The sequence below is a fragment of the Callospermophilus lateralis genome, chromosome 13 (genome assembly GCF_048772815.1).
Source record: "Callospermophilus lateralis isolate mCalLat2 chromosome 13, mCalLat2.hap1, whole genome shotgun sequence".
NCBI classification, from domain to species: Eukaryota; Metazoa; Chordata; class Mammalia; order Rodentia; family Sciuridae; genus Callospermophilus; species Callospermophilus lateralis.
In genome coordinates, this window is record NC_135317.1 from 93,558,202 (window position 1) to 93,578,930 (window position 20,729).

Below are 20,729 nucleotides of genomic sequence, written 5' to 3' on the forward strand. Positions count from 1 at the left end.
ACATTAGCACTAAAAGCCAAGAACAACTCCCAATCCACTGCCATTAACAAAACATCCCTCCACATTTCCAAACCTCTTTAGGGGTAGGAATGTCTTGGAAAGGGCTTGAATGAAGGAAAAAAGCTTTTTGTGCAAGAAATGCACTTCCCCATCTGGGAAGGCTTTCTAAATTCAAGGCCACTCAAGGATTCAGATGCAGTCTTAATAGAGGTGGGCCCTGAAAGAGAGGAAGGGTTGTTCACACCAAGGTTTTTCAACATCTTTTGTCACCACTAATTCATTGTGCCTTCCTGCTCCATCTCAGAAATCAAGATGAAGGGCAAAAAGACCAACCTCCAGGCTCAGGCTTGTAACAATTGAAAGTTGTAGAATGACCGATTAGTGTGTATTCTGTCACAGTATTTGCTTTTACACTACCTCTGTTTATTTTTTCACTCTGTTGAAAATCACCATATCAGAATGATACATTAGAACTGAAGAAAGAATTTTAAGTGTCAACTTTTAAGATATTATATTGTAAATCACTTGGATTCATTTATTTCTTAAGAGCTAATTATTTATTATAAACATAGTCAAATGAAGCCTGTGGAGGTGGTTAGGGTTAGGGATAGGGTTAGTGTTAGAATTAGGGTTAGCAAACACCTGTAATCCCAGGGCCTCAGGGGGCTGAATCAAAAGGATCTCAAGTTCCAAGCTGGCCTCAGCAATTTAGCAAAACCTTGTCTCAAAAAAATAAAAAGTCAAATTAGAAGTGCTACATCTCATGTGTCTTGTCTTCATTTTTTCCAGAGATTTGGTTGCCGCAGTCCGGCTGCAGCAAAATAACCGGGGCGTGACGAGGTCGAGCAACTTGTGTAGATGGATGCAGCAGGAGTGGGAGCCGTTTATTGTAGGACAGGAGGGGTATATATACATTACACACAGCTTATCTTAATTAACATAAACTAGATACAGCAGTCAACCAATAAGGAATCTCCACACTTAATGGCTAGCTGGCATTACTTTACAAACCATTCCCTCTGCAAAATGCCAGGCGCCATCTTGACTTGTTTACAGACCCTAACATTTGGTAAACTAACATTTGCTATTGTGGTATTTAACCTAAAATGTAATATCCTGAAACTCAAACTCTTAGGCATGTAATTATTTTTGAATATTGTTCATTGGAAGAAAAAAAAAATTCTCTTAGTGCATTCCTCTAGTTAATAACAAGGATTTTTATATTTAGGAAGTTGATATGTTTTTGCTTCCAGATTCCAGAAAATTTGAGATAATAAATGTCTTTTGTTTAAGATGTTAAATTTGGGGGTAATATTTTATGCATGAATAGTTAAGTAATATACTATGATAAAGTTCAGTATAAAACATAAATGATAAAATACATGTCAGTCAAATGCTTCTAAAGTATGCTAAACACTGTTAACACAAAGTACAAAACAATATTTAGGAACATCAAGGCCTCGATTATGGGATGCAAGTTTACCCCAACATGTTTTCTTTTTTTTTTCCCCATGAAAAAATTCTCCCAGTTTCATCTTTGTTGTCTTCATAATTCATAAGAAATGTGCATGGGAATATAAACACAGTTATAGTCTTAAAATGTTTAAAAATTTAAACATGTGGCTTCTGTTCTCATTTCCTATGTTTTATGCATTCAGTACCTACCACATGGTCGATAAGCTTTTCTTACACTTGAACATATATATAAAGGTAAATTTTGGAGGCATTTGTGGGTACAATTTGTTTTATTTTTTTTAAGAGAGAGAGAATTTTTTAAAATTTATTTTTTAGTTTTCGATGGACACAACATCTTTGTTTTACTTTTCTGTGGTGCTGAGGATCAAACCAAGCGCCCCGCGCATGCCAGGCGAGCGCACTACCGCTTGAGTCACATCCCCAGCCCCACAATTTGTCTTAAATAACTGAATGGTAAAAAGAGAAAATTAGCTGAGTTTAAGGTTTTCTTTAAATCAGTATTTCTCTGGATACAATCCACAAAAGACTAAATATACTGCTATTTAGAGTGGTATACTTTAAAAGGGATTCACTGTCAAGCAAGTTTGAAAAAAAGCTAGATGAACTTAAATTAAAATATTTTTTTATATGCCTTTGCTGTATAAATAAATAAGTTCTGTGAATCTCCAAGAAGAGAAAAAAAAATGTGGTACGCAGTGTTTTTGAGCTAATTTGGTTGAAAGACTGATGATTCTCCATGACCATCCCCTGGAATCACAGTTTGTCGAAACTGTTGAAAATTGACAGCTTCCTTGATGCCTAAATGTTGTTCGAAGCTCTCATCCATTAGAAGATCTCAGCCCTCAAGTGTCAAATCCTTCTCTCCAAACTTCCCTTATGCATTGCAAAACTTTGTAGGTAGGAAATGGAAGTTACAAATTTAAACATGTTTGGTATTTCTCACCAGTGGTAGTTTTATCTTAAGTCACAGTTGTTACAGACAACTTTAATGGTTTTTACCTGTTCTTAAAATATAGTTCATAAGCTGGGCACAGTGGTATACGCCTGTATTCCAGCGGCTTAGGAGGCTGAGGCAGGAGCCTCAGCAAAAGTAAGGCACTAAGCAACCAACTCACGAGACCCTGACTCTAAATAAAAAATATAAAATATGGCTGGGCTTGTGGCATAGTGGTCAAGTGTTCCTGACTGAATTCAATCCCTGGTACAAAAAAAAAAAATGAGTTCATAAATTGTAATAGCAAGCCCCCAAAAATGTAAGCTTTGTGCCAGACACTATTTTGATGCAATATAATTTGTACCTACAGAGTAAAGAGTTAATAGCCAGGGAGGTGAACGGAACCATCATCAATAATCTGAGCACCACGTAGACATGACATGAGAAACCATTAGAAGACACTCATGACCTGTCTTGGTTCACTCAGCAATCAATGCAAATTCCATTATGAAAGAATGAACACAAATTAATCTCATGATCTATTGAAATTCATCTCAATTTAATGCTAAAGTTTGCCCTATTGATTATTATGTTGTAACAACTAGCATATGGTAGAATATTCTCATGACAAATTAATATTAATGTGGCAAGGGTGATAAAATCAATATAAGATCCAAAAAAAATCAAAAATCCATTACTTTACTTTCATCATCTTTTGAAATAAATTGGTTTTAAAATTCATAATGCCATTTTTTAAGCTTTCAATTTTAAAGAAAGATTTTTTTTCTGAGAGCCTGTACAATTCTAATAAATATACATTGAACTTGTGTATAATACCAACCAGAAAGAACACTAAAATTGTCTTTTGCTCTTATTAGTGCCTGTAAATCCACATGTTTGCATAATGAATTTATATATATATAAATTTGTGTTTTTATAATTAAGCATTAGCCAATTTTTTTTGGGGGGGGGGAGGGAGGGTGCTGAGAATTAAACTCAGGACCTGTGCATATGAGGCAAGCACTCTACCAACTGAGCTATATCCCCAACCCCTAGTCAATTTTTTAAGAGGAAAAAGTCTTAACTTCAAAAATTAAGCCATCCAGGGAATTTTTCTGGTTACCATATTTTTAATTGACTGTAACAATAGTTTTTGTAATTGAGGCCAAATCAAGTCAGATATTCATTATTTGGTTTTAAATGGTGTCCAACTGTATCTCAAAGTTGGTAGTTCAACTTTACACAGATGCTTTACCTTATGATTTGGTTTTAAAAAACTGGGAAGTAGAACTGCTTTGGACAGGAGTAAAAGGATGGTGTAGTACTTGCCCTTTATCTTTAAAGCAGGGAGATAGAGAAAAGAGTTTGAACTTTGGAGTCAGACAGATTTATTTTAAATTCCACCTCTAGCTATTTTACTTTGGACTAATCACCTAACCATCCTGAGTTATTTCATCTATGAATTGATGATGGACAGAGTGATAATACAAGGATTAAAAGTAACAGGGTGTACTTGATGACGTCCTGAAAATTCTGTCAATATTTACTAGAAAGAAAAGTGCTGGCCCTTATTTTTTATTATAATCCATTGCAATAAAGAGAGAAGGAAGCCCTAACTGGTGAGTGATCATATATCTGGAATTTGCTTGATATGACACAGTAAACCTTAAGAGACCTCCCTCCTGCCAGTTTAGGGAAAATCAATAGGCATTTAGGTGTCTAATGCTTGCAGCGAGCATTAGAAGGGAGGAGGAGAGAATATCAACAAATTGGGGGATTGGGCTGCCCAGAGGAGGCAGAGTGAAGAAAAGAAACCTGGGACAGGTTTGTCTTGCAATCTGATTGACCACATTGTGTCACCTGTCTGTCTTTCCTGCTAGCTGGGAAGCAACTCAGGAAGCTGGGTCTGTGTCTCATTTATTTTCTGTTGGCCACAGTAACCCAAAACAGACTTTTAAGCCTGATGCTCAGTAAAGTGTCAGGGGAGTGGGAGGAAAGAAGAAAATGGCAAGGAAGAGAAACTGGGGAGAAAGGCAAAAAATAAAATAAAATAAAGATGATGGTGATGATGGAAGATAAGAAGAAAGAAGGGATAAGACAGGGCTTACTTTCTCCAAAAAAAAAAAAAAAAAAAACAGAAATATACCCTCTGTGCAGTTCACACAGCATTGTGTTTTTATGATTTCTTTTTTTAAAACGTTTCTCCTAATTAGCATTAGTTCTTTGGTTCTGCAGAACTAAGACTCAGAAGAAACCTTTGTGTAGTTGGGATACATTTGTTGGTGATGGTGACAGCAGCTACACCAGCATCAGAGAGCAGGCTGGACAGGGAGATGGGGGAGCCCAGCAGCCAAGCCATTAAGCATGTCCAGGCTCTGGCCAAGCCTTTCTACTAACTCACACCAGCCAATCTAGTGACCTCCAGCTCCCCTGTAGGGCTGGGCAAACCTTCCCCACTTCTCTGCATACTCCATCTGAAAGTCATTTCCGGGCTGAGCCTCTTTTGCTCTGCTCACTGGGCCCTGAGATTCTGAATTCTTTCCTTTCAACTCCATTTAATACATAGTAAACCCTTCCGCAGCCCTGCTCCCTCTTCATACCTTCCTAAGTCCTTTGTCCTGGCTTCCCTACCTGTCACATACAATTTAAGTCAGGTAGATTAGTTTTAATTACACTGCGACAGAAGCCGAGGCCAAAGGTCAAATACCAGAATAAGCTTAGAAATTCCAGGACTCACAGAGCATGAAAAGAACCTTAATAATGACTTCATGCTACCCTCTGATTTTACAGATGAGATCATTAAAGCCCGGAAAGATCAAGTTTGCATAGAAAAAAAAAAAAAATCTATAGATGGCCACAGAATGATCTTCAGTCTGAAGCAATCATCTCAAGAATTCTTTTTTTTTTTTTTTTTTTAATTTCCAGAAATCAGGCAAGAATGTGGATTAAGTTACATAACCATCACCCTCTGGGGCACACAGGGAAACTTCAAAGCCTTTTAAGTTTTCTTCCTCTAATTGCCAGGACCTTTCTCGCTGAAGCAGATCTTTTGTCAATTGGATGTTGAGGAGAAAATCCCCAGGAGGATCTCAGCAGGTGGACATTGTGGTGAGGTGGGAGTTTCCTGCTGACAGGTTCAAGTCCTGGTTCTGAGATGCCTCTTCACCCCTCAGTTTGGGCAGGTTTGTTAACCTAAGCCTAAATTTAAAACTGAGATAGCAGGAGAGCTCACGCTGTAGAGCTTCTGTGGGAGTGAGATGAACAATCTGGAAGCAGCCTTCCCCTGGTACCATTTGGCCCTTGTTGTGACACAGCTCAGCCAAGACTCTCCCTGGTCTCACAGCAAGTTTCTTCCTGGGTAGAAGAAATCTGTTCTTCTTCCTTGACTAGGGACTTCATCTCGGACCACCTCAGTATCTCAGAGGTGTGCATAAAAGAAGAGATAGGATCTCAATCACTTTTGTTCCTATAGGTTTTCACTATCCCATTCAACCAGCAATCACAAATACCAGGGGTGCAGACAAGGGTTGTCATCAGCCAAGTAAAATTCTGTTCTACTGTAATTTATCGGCATTTCAAATATATTCTTCATCATTGTGCCATATCTTCTATAACTATTCACTTCAATTGTATATTCAATTATGTGTTCTTTTTGTTTATTAAGTTCTTGTTTATATAAGCATTTGTATTGCAACATAAACAGGCATACGTTTCTATGCCTTCACAGTAACGCAAATTATAGGTACTTCCCAGAAAAAAAGAAAATCTGGTCCAACCTGATATTCCAACACCAGAACCACACTTTTAAATAGCAGCTTATTTAAAAACTTAAAAATGGGGCTGGGGATGTGGCTCAAGCGGTAGCGCGCTCGCCTGGCATGCGTGCGACCCGGGTTCGATCCTCAGCACCACATACAGACAAAGATGTTGTGTCCGCCAAATACTAAAAAATAAATATTAAAAAATTAAAAAAAAAACTTAAAAATGAATAAGTAATACATATGTATTTGCAGGTAGATGAATATGTATTTATATAGATATAAATTACACATTGTAATACCTACAAATGAGATATTATAATGTTCAATTTATGTTAAAATATATGTGTAACATGCATATTACAACAATAATACATATAAAGTGTGTTTATGCACATATATTCCCCAAATTAAAAATCACCTGTGAAGATAGAGAATCTTCCCAGATAGCTTTGAAATGACAAATATTTTACCAATATATAGCATTAGAAGCATTTGAACTCTGTACCACTCTGCCGGGCAGTTTCAACAGAGATCCTGTGACATCTGTAAGCCATGGGTCCTGGGAGAAGGGCTTCCCAGCAGTTGGGACTTAGTCCAGGTGACAGACACTGGATCAGTGTCAGGAAGATGTGGGTTGATCTGTCTTATCCAGGAATTCATCTGCCTCTTGATCAGAAGCTACTAAGTTCCTTTGGAGCACTCTGGGCACTGAATCTTCTGCACATGGAGAATTTGAGCACAAATAATGGACAGCTAGGGTGGAAAGAGCATTTCCCAGAATCCACTGCTCTTCTCTTGCTTCTGTTTGTTCAGCCAGACTTTCTGTGGGCTCCAGCCCAGCTTCAATCTCTGGCTTCTTTCTTGCCTTTGCTTTTTTTGATGAGCCTCAAGTCCTAGGCTTGAAGGTCCAAGCTTTGGTTCCACGAGCACTGACTCTTACTTTCAGCCAGCACCACCCCTGGATCTGGGCTGCACCCTGACCTGCCTTTGCTGCCAGCTCTACACTATCCCCTCCTAGCATCAGCTCCCCAACTCGCCTGCCCACCACCAATCCCATATCCCACCTCCTCTTCCCCCAGGCCTTGGGCTCATGCTGCCCACATCTGCTGTGAGCCTCTGGCTCCCATCCAGCTGTAACTCTCTCAGCACTCCACCTGGCTAAGTGACAGCCAAAGGGCTGCCAAGTCTCAAGCTGACGCCCCAGCAGAGGTCAAAATAAGCCCTTTGAAAATGCATAAGGAAGAACCAACAGCCTCGCCAGAGTCAAAGAGAATTCACATCTCAACAACAGCCTCCAAGTCCCTGTTATCCACCCCACATCGCAGACACACTCGGAGCCAGGAAGAGCTTTGCTGGGGGGATGGACCCTGTGCATGCCCAATCTCCATCACTGTCCTCGGAGCCATGCTACCTCCACATCTTCAGTTGTACAGGCTACAGTGAACAGGGAGCTGGACGATTGCCACTCAATGCCAAACCAAAGTATTGCAGTTCCCTGAGAACTATCAGTGATTGAATTGGATAAATGTGATTAAAATTTATCCCAGAAACAAACTAAGTATCTGAAAATTTAACTCTACTGGAACTAAAGTAAAATAAGAAAAAAAGAAAGCATGGGGGAGAGGAAAGGAAATAAAAAGAAGAAAAGGAAAGGAGAGGGGAGGAAAAGAAAGGTCTGAGCCTCCGTTTTCTCTAATGGGAAAGAGAATAATCAGTTCCCCCTGGTGAGGACTCAGTGCTAAATACCTGCATATTCTAGGAACTTCATAAATATTCTCTATGCACACATTATATATGAGGAGTTCTATACCTTTTGTTAAATAAGCACATACCCTTTCTCATTGGATGATTGGATTCTTAGTCCTACTGATTTGAGTATATTTTATAAGATTCAATGAATATTTTTTATTTTCTATTATTTTTGGATCTATTGTCACTTTGACCCTCAAGAATTTGGGTCTATTTTATGTAGTCAAATGTGTCTGTGGTTTTTAATCTATTAGGGGAGAGAAATTTGATGCAATAAACATGTGAAGCAAAGTCATCATAAGAAGAAATTGCACTTATTATGTGTTAATTTTGTTAGTTGATACAAAGCATTCTGTTAACTGAAATTCTTGGTTGTTTTCTCTCCCTGTTTTTATCTTTCTTATAGATGCTGGTGCTATCTCATATGTCCTCTATTCTGTACCTGTAGGGACAGTTCCTTGGGTGGAAATGTGTAATTATTTCTTCTGTAATTTACTAATATGCCATTATTATATGTCCACTGATTGGTGTTCCCAAGGACATAGCCATTACTATTGCCAGAAAGATTTTAGAAGCTCCTTTATTGGAATTGCTGCTAAAACATTATGAGAGCAAATCTTTAAATTTTGATTACATATGTGTAATCAAAAATATATTAGACATATGTAACCAGATTGATTATACATCTTTCAGAGATGCACAATTTCAATTTAAGGTCTCCAATGGGGACTAATTCCAATGGAGATCAAGGAGTCACCACTAGGATTAAATGAGAGATTTTCTCTTGCATGATTCATAAAGAAGCTTCTGAAAGCAATTTTACAGAAGAAACCAGAAAACTATGTTGACAGATTATACATTGATTGAAAATATAATAATCCAGTGGGACTTTAAAAAGCAATATTTCATACTGGATATTTGCTACTAAAAGCAAACGGTGTTTTTACTTTCTATTTAGTCACAACTTGTAAGTTTAGAAGTAATGAATCTAGTGACAAGGGACATCTTTTATAGAACACAAAACAGAAGCCCTTCCTCTTTTATATTGAATACATATCACTATATCAATAAATTTTTTCTAAGTGTTTATTGAGTATTCACTGCTTCCAAGGCATAGGAGATATGTATTCCCTGCCAAAAGTGAATTCTGTCAGTTAAACATCAGATAGTCAAGGCAGAGATAATCAGTAGATATAAAATCTTGACGTACCAGTAAATGACAAAAGACATAATTACACATTTGCACCCAAGGAAGTGTTTCTATAGGTTTACAATAGTGAACAGCACTGGTGTCTGTAAGAAAGCTCAAGATGAAGGAAGAAAACAAGAAACAATTTCAGTTGACAAAATGCCTTGTGTCAGTTAACAATGTGACTACCCAAAAGTAACCCACCAAGACCCTACTAGCCTGCATTATGGGAGTTATGCTACCCAGAAGCAAGGAGATGGTACCCACTGTAGTCTGGCTTGAATTATAGCATTATCCAGTGCAGATCTCTTTACAGAGAAATGAGAAATAAATGAGATTTTGCTCAGTGGTATACAGGCAAGACAGTGAAAAGACTCGGAAGTCATGCCCTCTCTAGCCTAGATAAGAGTAGGGCTAAGAAAATGGGCATAATATTGAAATATTTTAAAGATTGTCATGTAGCAGGGAGATTTGACTCCTTCCCTCTGGCTCTAGGAAGCTAAATACAAGAAATGGTTTGAAGATGTCAGTTAGATTAAGATCAAAATGAGGCGAAGTTTTCCAAAGACAGCCATGCTGCTTTGAATCGTGAATAAGAGATGATGATGTCCCACCATTTAGAGATAACCAAGCATGGATGACGGGTGTCCAAACATTGAAATGGCCTTCTGGTTGGCATTTCCTTCCCTCAGTAACATAGGTTAACTCTAACTCTTCAACTAGAGCATGCATTGTGATACTACAGAGGATTTGTCAAAGCACAGGTGCTGTACCTCACATCCCAGAATTTCTAATTCAGTTGGTCTAAGGAGGCACCTGAGGATTTGCACTTTAAATAAGTTTCCACTTGAGGCTTGCTGATATTTGGATCTTGAATGTCCCCCAAAGCCGATGCATGCATTGAAGGCTTGGTCCCCAGTCCTGGGGTGGTGGTCAAACTTTTAAGAAGTGCAACCTAGGTTGCAGGAAGTCAGGTCACTGCAGGGAAAACCCTTGGAGGAATATTGGGACCCTGGCCCTTTCTTCTTTCTTTTTCTCTTTGTATCTGCTGTCATGAGGTGAACAGACCTCCTCAGACAGGTGCTCTTGCCATGATATACTGTGCTGCCACAGGCTCAAAGCAATAGGGACAAACCCCATGAACTGAAACTTGTGAAACCATGAGCCCAAATAAACCTTTCCTAATTTTAAGTTGATTAATTCAGGTGTTTTGTCACAGTACTGGGAAGTTGACTAATACAAGGTTGATGCTACAGATCCAAGGAATCATACTTTGAGGACTGTTGGGTTAAACAACTCAATTCTATAGCAGTCCTAAGACACTTAGCATTAAATGGTGTGGTCTGAATTTTAAGAACTATAGTACAGAGGGACAAATAAGTACAAGGAAGAGGGAGAATTTAGGTATAGCTAGTAGGAAAAGTAGGATGAGTAAAAAGGAGAATGATAAATATTTTCAGCAAAAACAACTTGAATATAATTGATGACTTTTCCCCAGTGTTTCATCTCCACCCACACCCCACAGCTTTACCATGGCCCCCATTTATCCAGCTAGGCTGGTTTATGTACCTGGTCTTGGAAAAAATGTAGCATCAGGGAAATAAGAGAAAAAAATTAGTTTCATTCTGGGTTTTTTTTTCCTTTTCTTTCAACAGCTGATTAAGACATTGGGTAAGAAGATGAGACCAGATTTTGATATGGTTAAGAGGTTCTTAGATTTAAAGTTAAGCTCTAATGCATAAAGTTAATACTATCTTGTCAATAAGGTCAACTTGAAACCTGCTTGGGTTTCTAGTACCACTCCCTGACCTCATTTTCCTCAATTTAAAGACAAGTAAGAACTCTTAACAGTCTTCACTGAGGAGACTAATAAGCCATCTTCAAAAAGATCTTTGTTGAAGCTTTAGTTGAAAGAGATACTCTCTGCCATCTGAGAACCTGCCCCTCATTGGACACTTGGTAATATTTCCTTGCTGTGCTACAGAATTATTTCAGTCAACTACACCTAGTCATACCTACAAACATGAATTATAAGGTAGGCTGTATATCTTTAAGTAGCTGGTTTTCTTTAGGATGAGCTTATATTAATATTGTAGATGAATGATGTCATGGGATCATCTTGTCTTCAAACAGGAAGCATGTATTATTTTTATATCTAGAGTTTTCCCAATGATCAGCTGGTAATTCTCCAAACTATCTCTGGAATTTATCTGTATGTTCCAGCTATACCATCTTGGTATATATCCTGAAGAATTAAAGTCATCATATTACAGTGTTACACGCATACCCATGTTTATAGCAGCACAATTCACAACAGCCAAACTATGGAACTAGCATAGGCGTCCATCAATAGATGAATGGATAAAGAAAATGTGATATATATACACAATGGTTTATTCAGCCATTAAAAAAATAAAATTATGGCATTAGCAGGAAAATGGATGAAACTAGAGACCACTGTGTTAAACAAAATAAGTCAAATTCAGAAGGTCAAAGGTCAAATATTTTCTGTCATATGTGGAAGCTAGAGAGGTAAAAAGAAAAGAAAGGTGGGGGTGGATCTCCTAAAAATCAAAGTGAGATAAGTAAGGGAAAAGGACCAAGGAGTGGGAGGGAGGAGGTAAGTACTAGGGAGTGATTTTGGCCAAATTGTATTATTATTATAATGTGTGCAAGTACAAATATGTAACAAAAATCTCATCAATATGTACAACTAATGTACCAATAAGAATGTGGGGGAGGGGCTGGAGTTGTGGCTCAGAGGTGGAGCCACTTGCCTAGCATTTGTGAGGCACTGGGTTCGATCCTCAGCACATAAAAATAAAATAAAGATATTGTGTCCACCTACAACTTAAAAATAAATATTTTTTAAATGTGGGGTGGAAAAGATAGGAAAAAAGGAAAGTTTTGAAAGTATTCAAAGATAAACATTTGAGGAACCCAATTTAAGCACTACATAACGTATACTGCCGCAGTCTGGCTGGGCACAATTCAGGAGCCACTTGTCAAAAGAAACTAACTTTATTTTTAGAACCACACACGCCAAACAAAACAGCTCCTCAGGAAAAAACCCTCAGAGCCCAACTGCCACCACCGGCTTCCCACAAGCCACTCCCCCAAACCACCAGCCTCTCCACCTCCCACAATCCTCCTGCTCTTGAGGCCGATTGGCTGGGTCGCGTGGGCGGAGCCAAATAAGTCCCCCAATGAGCAGCTCCGTGGCCTGAAAGGGCAGGGAAACAGTCCAATGAGCATCACCGCAGAGGAGCCAATCAGCTAGATGTTGCTGGGGCCGCTGTGAGCCAATCATCAGCTGGCAGTCTGAAAGTTTGCTGGGGCCCCTTCGGCTGTGGCTCTCAACATCTCCCCCTCTCTGTTTAAACACCAAGCATGTGGCTTAGGGACCGTGTCTGCCTTAGGTTGTCCAATAGTACATATGGTCCTTACCCGTTATCTTAGGTTGGTACCATTGTAATTGGATCTTACCCGTCACTGACTACCGGTCCAGTATACAACCACACCTATGTAGAGGTCTTTGTACCAGTGGGGGGGTGAGGTTCTTTGCCTCACCTCTGTTGGCCCCCAAATTTTAGCTGAACGATCATGACAAGCAGAAGGGAGGAAGATACACCAAGCCAATTGACGGCTCCTTTTGGAAAAATTGTACCACCGATGACACCATTAGCAAAAATACCCCAACACTACCACAAGTCGCTGCATCAACAGATAGTTCACAATGCATACAAGTGAGTTCACAATGCATACAAGTGACACATAGTCCAGGCAAGTTCTGCAAGCAGTTCAGTGATGGCTATTGCAGAAGCTGTAGATTGGTTTTATCTTTGTCTTCACCGGCACTGGGATGAAGATAGGAATTCTGGCAATAATGGCTAAAGAAAAAATTATGTAACATTCCAGAAGGCACTAAAAGAAAACAATTTTCTTAACAATTTACATTATCTTGAAGAGAATTATTAAATATAATGAAAAGGAAAGGTGAAAGTAAACAAACAGATCTGTTAACCTCCTTTTTTGTTCACATTTTAAAACAATCCTCAACAGCTGTTTACCCAATTTAAATTAAATATTAAAATATTACATAGTATCAGTATCAAAATATTACACAGTCTCATTAATATGTACAATTTTATGTTTTTATTCCTCAGTTAAAAGGTAGATTGTTAAAAGACAAGTGTTTAAACTCAAAAACAAAAAAACAACTTGATTTTAAAATGAACAAATGAAGATTAGGTCCCCATTTCCTTAGTAAGACTCCTGTAGCGCAAGAATTAAAATCAAGAATCAATAAATAGGATAGATTCGAATTCAAAAGCTTCTCAGCAAAAAAACAAACAAACAAACAAAAAAACAGTGAAGTGAATAGAGAGCCCACAAAATGGGAGCAAATTTTTACCACACACACATCAGATAGAGCACTAATCTCTAGGATATATAAAGAATTCAAAAATCTTAACACCAAAAAACAAATAACCCAATCAATAAATGGGCCAAGGAACTGAACAGACACTTCTCAGAAGAGGATATGAAAAAATGTTCAACATCTCTAGCAATTAGAGAAATGCAAATCAAAAATACTCTAAGATTTCATCTTACTCCAGTCAGAATGGCAGCTATTAAGAATACAAACAACAATAAGTGTTGGCGAGGATGTGGGGGAAGAGGTACACTCATACGTTGCTGGCTGGACTGCAAATTGGTGCAACCAATCTGGAAAGCAGTATAGAGATTCCCTGGAAGACTGGGAATGGAACCACCATTTGACCCAGCTAGCCCTCTCCTCAGTCTATACCCAAAGGACTTAAAAACAGCATACTACAGGGACACAGCCACATCAATGTTATAGCAGCACAATTCACAATAGCTAAATTGTGGATCCAACCTAGCTATCCTTCAGTAGATGAATGGATAAAGAAAATTTGGCATATATACACAATGGAATATTTATTACTCAGCAGTAAAAGAGAATAAAATCATGGCATTTGCAGGTAAATGGATGGAGTTGGAGAATATAATGCTAAGTAAAGTAAGCCAATCCAAAAAAACCAATACCAATGTCTTCTCTGATATAGGAGGCTGGTTCATAATGGGGATGGGTGAGGGAGAATGGGAGGAATGGACAAACTTTAGATTGGGCAAAAGGGAGGGAGGAGATAGGAAGGGGAATGGGGATAGGAAAGTTGGTGGGATGAGACAGACATCTTTACCCTGAGTACAGGTGTGGAAACACCAAAGGTATGACTCTACTTTGTGTACAACCAGAGATGTGAAAAATTATCTTCTATTAGTGTAATATGAATTGAATTTTATTCTGTTATTATATATAACAAATTAGAATAAATAAAATTTTAAAAAACATTTAAATGGACAAAAGACTCAGACATTTCTCCAAGGAGATATGAATGACCAATAAGGGTGCAGAAAGAAGTTCAACATCATTTGTGATTAGGGAAATGTACAATAAATCCACAATGTGATAATGCTTTATGTCCATTAGGATTAAATCACAACAAGGATTAGGGAGGATGTGGAGATATTGGAAGTTTGTGTATTGTTATAGGGACTGTGAAGCAAGGCAGCCACTATGGAAAATGGTATGACAACTCTTTAAAAAGTTGAAAATGGAATGACCACATGACCTGGCAATTCTACTTCTGAGTATCCACCCCAAAGAACTGAAAGTAGGAGCTGACCAAGAATTTGCACACCCATGTTTAAAGGAAAAAGTAATTCAAGTGTCCATCAGCAGATTTGTTACCATTGGTACAAATACAGAATGGAATGTTATTTGGCTTTTAAAACAAAGCAAATTCATAATATGTTACAACATGTATGAATCTGAAGGACAACATGCTAATAATAAGCCAGTCAGTCACAAAAGGCAACACTAGATATTCCACTTACAAGACATATCCAGTGTGGCCAGATCCGTGGACATAAGGTATTATATGGTTGCCAGAAGCTGGGAGAGGATGCAGGGTTTCAGAGATGGATGGTGGTGGTGATGGTTGCACAGCAACATAAAGGTACTGAATGCCACTGAACCCTGCACCTAAAAATGGTTGAGATGTTACTAAGATACATTTTAACTGGCAGTTGTTTGATTGTTACTGAGGTGGAATACACCTGTAAAATGCATTTTGACCATCCTTAGGGTTAGTGCCTCTACTCACTTTTTAAATTGGAATTGCCATTTTGTTATTAATCTGCAAGATAAAGCCCATGATCATATTTTTTTAAAACATGGGTGTGTAATTTAGATGCCATTTTAGGAAGAGAGATTGCTAAAGGAATTGCAGATCCCCTTACCAAGAGATTTCTTCCCTAAATGTGAAAGGTTTAGAATGTTGTTCAGTTTAAAAATCACAAATCTATCCTCTCTCTTGCCTCTGTGTTCAATTTAGAAGGATTTTTTAAAGTACTGGTTAATTTTGAGAGTATCACATTTTACGTATGTTTTTTTGTAACAGAATGAGAAAATACATGAATATACTGGAGACACCATCACTATTGATTTATAGCAAGGAGTTGTCCCATAGAATATTGGGGGGGTGATTTTCACCTCCTAACTCTGGTCCTCTAACTAAAGTCCGCTTTGAAATTCTTACCTTCTACCTTTCCCTCCATGCATGCAACATTTGTGGATTTGTTTCCTGAAGAGAAGTATAAACAATTATTCTGAGACTCAGCACTTATTGCCCCAGTCCTTCACCTGCTATTATAAAAGAACAAGAACTCAGAGTGAGAGACAGGAACAGAGGGAGGAAAGAAGGCTTCACTAAGAGCTAAACACACTTTCCAAAAACTCATTTCCAAACTGGCTTAAATTGTAAACTTCATAAAGACTATAAGACATTTATATTAAGGCCTAGATGTTATTGGCAGTGCACTAAGACAATAAAGATAATGGAGGAGGAGTTGGCAAAGGAAACAGAAGGCCCAGGCAAACAGTAGTGATTCTATGTTCCTGAAATAAATTGTAAGCCAAACCAGAATCTTGACAAGGCCATCTGAGCCAAGTCAAGTATCAAAGTGTACTGAATGTCCTCAACCTCGTGTGTACCTCTGATGAGGCCAGGGCTCAGCTCTTTTCCCAAAATGATCTTTAGATTCACAGTGGCAACACACCCAACCTCTGTCAACAAATAGAGCCATGAAAATAGCACTGGCCTTTATGTCCACTGGCCCACGTCCTTGAAAAGTCAACGTGGAATTAAAAGCAAATAAACACTGTGCCAAAAAATTAAGTAACAGGATTTTGACACACTTTATGACTTTTCACATTTTGCATGTTTTTAAGAGAGGAATTTATGCTTGTTATTAAAAATGTTATTTGTTGTTTTCCAACAATATAAGATATATATTTTTAAATATGGTATATTCACTTAATAGAATATTTACAATTCTTAAAATATGTAATGACTGGAAAAATTTTTACTATAGTCAAGGAAAAAAAGTACTGTTCCAAGCCATTGGAAATTGTTAAATTGTATTTTTAAAAGCATGAAACCATGAGTCTCACTTAGCTATAAAATAGACGTGTCAAAAGATTTTTATTTAACCAGTTGCCAGTTATTAAATGAAGGAAATAAGCAGATATTATGACAAATTTGTTGTTGAAATTAAAGAACCCCAAATTAATATGGAGCAAATAAATAGTGAAATAAATTTAGGAATGGACACAACTGGCTTTTTTTTTCTGGGGCTGGAGAGAGAGTCTCCCCAAAGGACAGAAGTCATTCACAAGTCTGGAGATAATAACTGTCTCTGTAATAATGTATCAGTTACTTACAAAAGTACAGAGTTTAAAAAAATAGTCAAATAAAAGTGAAAGGGCTGGTGCAGGAGAGGCACCATTGTGTAGTTGTGTACTGGGTCCTGGGGGCTTCTTGGCAAGATCAAGGGCAGTGCTGACCATTGCAGGCAACAGAGGTGCAGCCAAGGGCTGTAGCGGCCCTGTGAAGATGAGGAAATAGAGGGACAGAGATCATCTGAATTAACTAATGCCTTAAAGGGTAGAACCAGGATGCAACCTGGACAGTCTGACTCCAGGATCTACACTGGTAACCATGGCTTCATACGGGCTCTTCAGTATGTTTCAAAAGATGAGTCACGGATATTCAGAAAACAACAATTTCCTGAACAATAAGAATCCAATGGCATTGAGCATGACCCCTGAATCCCTCTGGCCCCATCAAAGGGAAAGCCATGGCAAGATCTGTGCCTGGATTAACACCCAGAGAATGTGCCAGAAAAAGAAATTTGAGGAACTGAAGAGTAGTGGACATTTACCTTCCCATGGTGGCTGCTATAGACAGCCTTGGAAACTTCAGCCGGATGTTTCAAATCCTCACTTCTTGCCATACAAAGAGATTTTCAAGAGCCTCCAGTTGGTCATGATGCAGTTTCCAAACAGGAAGACATAGTGTAGCTTCCACAGTGAATTGTTATTCAGAAAGTGAAAATTGTACTCATAATCATATTGGAGAAAAGACAAGAATACTAAGGGTCAAACATGGCAACCCATGCATGTGATGAAGGAAAAGGGTGAAAGATTTTATATGCTCATGAGATCTCTGATAATCAGAAATGAAGCACTGTACTTCATTTATCTATGGATGCCCAGTGTTAGGAAGAGAGGGACACTTCAGTTCATTGTGATAGAATATGTTAAAAAGATCATGAAGGAGAACAAAGATTGTGCAGTGCCCTCTTTAGAGCCAGAAAATGTTTTTTTCAATTCTCAGTTCTTCAAAGTTTTTGAAAATGGATTCATTAGCTAAACAATGTACTGCCACAAAAAAATATGAATGTCATCGTTGCTACCCCATTTATTAGGAACACAAAATCTTCTTATACGTATAGCTGATCTGTTCACACTCTATGAAGCTGATGATTTAAAAGACAAAAGAAAGGACAAGTTTAGGAGTCAACATTGTGTAAGATTGAGAGACTGCTTGATCCTGAATACTTGAATCCAGATTCATGAAGTATTGCAGCCATATTGTAAAGATGCTGTTTGTGTAAGAAACATTTAATGAAAGAAACAGATAGCAAGATTCCTTTCATTCCAGGAAAAATTGAAGTGAGTCTGCATGGAAATGTTATCTATATTCACATAATAGATACCACTTAGGGTGTTCTTGAGTATATGAAGAGTCTTTTTGAAGAATTAAGTCTTGGACAGATGTATATGGCACTTGTGGGGAACAGTCACTTGGCTGGCTTGTTCAAGATGTTATTAGGTCTTTCTCTGTATCGCGCTTTCACGTTGTCGATGCCACTCAGAAATGGTGGTTTATACTCTACAGCAAGTTCACTGGCACTGTTGGTCCCTTGCTTTAAGCAAGCTTTAAGCATGGCTGCTCTCCATGATCCAGATGAAGGTAGGGATCTGCTGTCTTGAGTGACTAGGAGCAGACTGGATGATCTTTCTGCGAAAGCACCAAGATGTCACTATTGTGCCTTCTTCTAAAGATGTGCTAGTGATCCTGGGTTTGGATCCTGTGATAAAAAGGATTCAGATGTGATATTTTACTGGAGCCAAATACACCCTGGGGAAAACTGGGGAGCTCAATGTTTTTTTGACACTCAAAAATGACTCTGCAATTGTAACAGCAGATATTTTATTTTCAGAAGAACATACCACTGGATTGGAGGTCACTAAAGATGAAGTTAGTGATGATGAAGTTTCCAAGAAACAAAGTACTGGGTGCTAAGGTCAAATCTCATTTTTCATGCAAGGGTACCATTCTGAAGCTTCTAATCAGGAGATGGGAATCAGCTTTTTACATCTACCAGGTAGGCTGCAACATGAAAGGAAAAGGAAAGAAGGAGGTTCCACAAAGATTCCCTGGCACTAGTGCAGGACACTCCAAAATGATCAAGAAAGTGCAGTGGACTGAGAAATAATCCTGAGTTCTTACCCCAGGTGTGAGCTAATGTGTGATTTATATTAGATGAAATGTGATCAGAGATGATTTGAAGTGGCACTCTAATGAACCGTTAAATAACATTCATCAGATTTTTTAAAAGTTAAACAGGATTGTTATACAACTCTAAAAATGTCCAAAAAAAAAAAAAAGACCCTATAGCAGTGTTTCTGGTTTCTTTTCATTATTACCTTCCTAAAGGGCACTTTTTAGACATTAAAATACATAAAAAAGATTCAATTAGGTAGAGTTGAATTTTGGAGGGTCTCATACCAGTATAACAGTTAAAGATATTTTTCTACCCCTCAAAATCCAAACTTCATCCCCTTTGGGACAATTAAGAACTCAGGGGTTGGGGTTGTGGCTCAATGATAGAGTGTTTGCCTAGCATGCATGAGGCAATGGGTTCAATACTCAGCACCACATAAAACTAAACAAATGAAATAAAGTTATTGTGTCCGTGTACAATTAAAAAATATTTAAAAAAAAAAAAAAAGAACTCGGGTCTTATAAGACAGATAATCCCCAGAGGCCCCAATATTTGATCGAAAGAATATCTAGTAATTGCTGTGGCCTATTTCAAAGTCTTTAATTATCAATTACAATACAATACACGGATGTTATTTTTAAAAACGTGTGTGTGTGTGTGTGTGTGTGTGTGTGTGTTAAAGTTTATGCCACGGGTCAGTAAACTGTAGTTCCACTAGTAGGTGGAATCTGCCTACTTTTGTAAATATGGTGTACTTGGGACATAGGCATAGACATTGTTTATGAATTGTCTCATTTCCTACAGCTGCTTTTACACCTCACAGCAGAGCTGAGTGCATGCAATAGAGACCTCAGGACCCACAAAGTCTCAAATGTTTACTGTTTATCTGTTTACAGAAAGTTTTTCAACCTCTAAATTGTACTAAACTGCTGATAGAATTATTTCTGGGTAATCAGGTAATGAATTCTTTTTCTTTAGAAAAATATATTTCCTATAAGCATTTTACTTATTGATGAGACAAAAGCTTTTTCCAAATTATTTATTACACATCAATTATGTATAAAGCACTTGAGAGACAGAAGCAAGCAACATGGCTCCTGACTTTAAAAGTTTCCAATCTAATGTTGCTGAGATGAAGTGGTGTGTTTGCTGTAGCAGAGCCATTGCATGCTTTTACTGAAGTAAGCTAAAAATAAGAGGTCTAGAAAACTACAAGGTAGGCGTGGGGAGAAGGTAGTTTTAGTACATATGATTTGGGTCAATATGAATTTCTGGGGTAATTTGGCCTTCTGATTTATAAGTATCAAAGAAAATCCAATTTAAAAGTCCATTATGACCAAAGAATTTGCTTTGAATTATTACAAAAATTACAATGGGGAAATATGCTTGGTCTCAGCTTCTAATATCTCTTCATTCAGATTTTATACTGAGGGACGAAATTCAAAGTTGCCTTAAAAGCATGAGAAGATGTCATCCAGATATCTCATTTTTCAGGACTTAAGCCACCCTGAGTTATATGTTTTTCTAAGTTTCAAGATATTGTAAGTTACAGCAACTTAAGGAAATTGAGTTGTATCATTCTGTTCAGTTCACTCTCTCCAGCTTCAGGGACATTCCTGAATAATGCCTTTGCTCCCTTAGAAACTGTTCTTTATAATATCAGACTCTTGCATATTTAAAA

General features: G+C 38.0%; 1 pseudogene; it reads left to right on the forward strand.

Annotated features, from left to right (window-relative positions):
• The first annotated feature begins 17,335 nt into the window (after window positions 1-17,335).
• On the forward strand, window positions 17,336-19,039 carry LOC143412136 (SANT and BTB domain regulator of class switch recombination-like; annotated as a pseudogene).
• Window positions 19,040-20,729: the final 1,690 nt, after the last annotated feature.